Source organism: Ursus maritimus, unplaced genomic scaffold, assembly GCF_017311325.1.
Source record: "Ursus maritimus isolate PB19 unplaced genomic scaffold, ASM1731132v1 scaffold_4, whole genome shotgun sequence".
Classification (NCBI taxonomy): domain Eukaryota; kingdom Metazoa; phylum Chordata; class Mammalia; order Carnivora; family Ursidae; genus Ursus; species Ursus maritimus.
The window spans coordinates 85,513,823-85,518,223 of NW_024426552.1; positions in this window are offsets into that span (position 1 = coordinate 85,513,823).

The window sequence follows — 4,401 nt, forward strand, 5'->3', positions numbered from 1 at the left end:
GAGCAATTCCTCCTGAAGAAGAGCAGAGGGCTGACTGAACAGTTCCTGCACCGCAGAAGATGGAGAGAAGGGAAAGGGGCAGGTGCAGCGGTGGCAGTGGGGGTCATGAGGGGAACCCCACTCCTCCCCCCTCCCCCCGGGAACTGCCGTGGGGGGCAGGACTGAGGGCCCTGGGGTTCAGAAGAAAAGCCTCCGTTTAAAGGCAACTAGATTATAAAGGAACCAGCGCTAGAACCCAGCCAAGCTGCGGGGAGGAGGGAGCCAATGGGACTCTGTCTGGGCTGGAGAGCTGCTGCGAGCAGGGTTTCCGCTCCCTTCGCCATGACAGTGACAACCAGCCTCAGGATCCGGAGCCGCCCCAGCCACCCCCCACCCCCGACACCGGACAAAATTGTAGTGTAAAAGAGCAGCGGAACATAAAAGATGCAGCTCTAGAACTCCACCAAAGCTCGCGAGAGCTGCCGGAACCCTCTTCCGGTTGGAGGGGCCAGCGAGAGATACGGTTTCTGTTCCATGGCTACTTGGGTAAGTTCCTTCCCCCCACCCCTTACTCCTTCGGTGATGTTATGTCACACGTTTGTAATATAATGGACTTAATGTAAGCCTGGATTTCATCCTGACATCCTAGTTGAATTATTTTTTAATTTGCATGCAGTAAAACTCACTCTTTGTAGTGTAAAATATATGCGTTTGACAAATGCCTGGTCATTTATATCCCAACCATCAGAATGCCGCGGAGAAACAGTTCCATTCCCCTCAAACTTCCCAGGTACGGCTGCTTTGTAGTCAAATCCTCCCACTCCTTCCACACCACTCACTGATCTGTTTTCTATTCCTATAGTTTCGCCTTTTCTGGGATGTCATCTAAACAAAATAATGGATGTAGGCTTTGAAGTCTGTCTTCTTTCAATTTTTTAAACACAGTTAGGATTCATCCATTTTGTTAAGTAGTTCGTTCCTTTTTATTGCCAATTACTATTCCACTGTATCGATGTACCATGGCTTTTTTATCCATCTGCCTGTTGAAGGACATTTTGATTATTCTCAGTTTTTGGCGATTACGAATAAAGCTGCTATAAACACTTCTGTATAGGGTTTTATGTGAACAGAAAGTTTCAGTTCATTTGGGAAAAGAATAGGAGTGGGAAGAGAAATTGTTTTGTAAGGCAGTTGTACCATTTTTTTGTTACCAGCACAAGTGAATGAGAGTTCTTGTTCCGCATTCATCTGTAATTGTCAGCTTTTTAAAAAAGATGTGTTTATTTATGAGAATGAGCGAGGGAGAGTGCGGTGGGAAGGAACAGAGGGAGAGGGAGTCTCAAGCAGACTCCACGCTGAGCATGAAGCCTGATCTCAGAACTCTGAGATCATGACCTGAGCTGAAACCCAGAGTCAAACACTTCACTGACTGGGCCACCCCGGGGCCCCAGCTGTCAGGTTTTTTAAAGGCCATTTTAATAACTGTGTAGTGGTATCTCAGTGGTTTTAATTTGCATTCCCCTAATGACTAATGAAGTTGGGTGTCTTTTCATGTGCGTATTTGCCAGCTATATGCCTTCTATGGACAGTGTCCGTTCAAAACTTTTGCTCATTTTTCAACTGAGTTGTTTCCTTTTTAGGTGAGTTTTGGTAGTTTTTCATGTTATGGATAGAAGTCTTTTATTAGATACTTTTTAAATTTGAACAGTGTCTTCCTAAAACAGAAGTTTTTAATTTTTATCAAGTCCACTGTATCATTTTTTTAAAAGATTTTATTTATTTATTTGACAGAGAGAGAGACAGCCAGCGAGAGAGGGAACACAAGCAGGGCAAGTGGGAGAGGAAGAAGCAGGCTCCCAGCGGAGGAGCCTGATGTGGGGCTCGATCCCATAATGCCAGGATCACACCCTGAGCCCAAGGCAGACGCTTAACCGCTGTGCCACCCAGGCGCCCCCCAATGTATCATTTTTTAAGCAATCATCAATGGGTGTTACATGTAAGAGTGTCATATAGTTGCCATCATACAGTATGTAACCTTTCAGATTGGCTTCTCTCACTTACTAATATGTATTGAAGGTTCCTCTGTGTCTCTTCATGGCTTGATAGCTCATTTCTTTTTAGTGCTGAATAATATTCAATTGTCTATATGTACAACAGTTTATCCATTCTTCTACTGAAAGCCCTCTTGGTTGCTTTCAAGTTTGGGGAATTATTAATAAGCTGCTACAAACATCCACATGCAGGTTTTTATATGGATATACATTTTCAACTCCCTTAGGTAAATACAGAGCTCAATTAATAGATTGGATGGTAAGAATATGTTTGGTTTTGCAAGAAACTGCCAAACTGTCTTCCAAAGTGGCTTTACTCTGTGAGCCTGAGAAGAATATGATTCTGCTACTGGATGAAGTTGTCTATAGATGTCAGTTACATCCAGTTGGCTGATGGTGTTTTGAGTTCATCTATGTCCTTACTGATTTTTCTGCCTGCTGCATCTGCTCATCTCTGATAGTGGAAGTCTCCAACTATGATAGTGGGTTCATCTACTTCTTGTATTTCTATTAGTTTTTGCCTCACGTAGTTGATGCTCTATTCTTAGGTACATACTGGGTAAGGATTGTTATGTCTTTTTGGAGAACTGACCCTCTTATTATTTTGTAATGCCTTTCATTATCCCTGATACGCTTCCTTGCTTTGAAGTCTGCTTTGTCTGAAGTTAATATAGCCACTCCTGTTTACTTTTGATTAAGGTTAGCATGTATAATTCTCTCCATTTACTTTTCACCTATATGTGCATATTTAAAGTGGGTTTCTTGCAGACAACATATAGTTAGGTCTTATTTTTTGATCCACTCTGACAATCTCCATCTTTGTTCCCCCCAGCTTTATCGAGGTATTATTGACAAAGAAAAAGTATATATTTTTAAGGTGTATATGATGTTTTGATATACATGTACATTGTGAAATGAGTACCACCATTAAGGTAATTAACACATCCATTGCCTCACATAGTTACCTTTTTCTGAGTGTGTGATGAGAACACTTGAGATCTACTTTCTTAGCACATTTCAGATGTAGAATATGGTATAATTAATTACAGTCACCATGCTGTGCATTAAGTCTCTGACACTTATTCATCTTACAACTGAAAGTTTGCTCCCTTGACCAGCATATCCCCTTCCCCCTCCACTCCCCAGTCCTTGGTAAACACCATTCTACTCTATGTTACAATGAGTTCGACTTTCTTTTTTTTTTTTTTAGATTTTACATATAAGTGAGATCATGCAGTATTTGTCTTTCTGTGACTAGCTTATTTGATTTAGCATAATGTCCTCCAGCTTCATCCAAATTTCCTGTCACAAGTGGCAGGATTTCCTTCTTTTTTAAAGGCTGAATAATATTCCTGTGTGTGTGTGTGTGTGTGTGTGTGTGTGTGTAATCCATTTTCCATATTTGTTCATCTGTCAGCACTTGAGTTGTTTCCATATGTTTGCCACTATGATAACGCTGTGATGAGCAGCATTGGGAGTACAAATATCTTATTGAGATAGTGATTTTATTTCCTTTGGATGTATACCCTAAAGTGGAATTGCTGGATCACATGGTAGTTCTACTTTAATCTTTTGAGATCCTCCATACTGTTTTCCATAATGGCTATACCAATTTATATTCCCACCAACAGTTACAAGTGTTCTTTTTTCCCCATATCTTTGCCAAAGATTATGTTTTGGCTTTCTGATAATAACTATCTATCCTAACTGGTACGAAGTGATATCTCATTGTGGTTTTGATTTTCATTTCCCTGATTAGTGATGTTGAACATCTTTTCATATACCCATTGGCCTCTGTATGTCTTTCTTGGAAAATGTCTATTTAAAGTCCTTTACCCATTTTTTAATTGGTTTTCTTGGTTTTTTTGTTATCCAGTTATAAGAATTTCTTAAATATTTTGGATAGTAATACCTCTTGATTTGCAAATATTTTGCCCCATTCCATAGATTATCTTTTCATCTTGTTTATTGTTTAATTTGCTGTGTGGAAACGTTTTACTTTGAGTAGTCCCACATATTTATCTTTGTATTTGTTTCTTATGTACAATCTCTGTCTTTTATGTGGTACATTTGGATCATTAACATTCAAAGTGATTATTGATATAGTTGGATTACTATCTGCCATATTCATCACCATTTCCTATTTGTTGGCCTTGTTTTTTTGTTCCTATTTTTGTCTTCTTCTCCTTTTCTGCTCTTTTTTTTTTTAAGATTATTTATTTATTTTAGAGAGAGACAGACTGAGAGCATGAGCAGGGGAAGGAGCAGAGGGAGAGGGAGAGAGAGGGCTGAGAGCAGAGCCTGACGTGGGCCTCGACACGGGGCTCCATCCCAGGACCCTGAGCTGAAATCAAGAGTTGGGTGCTTAACC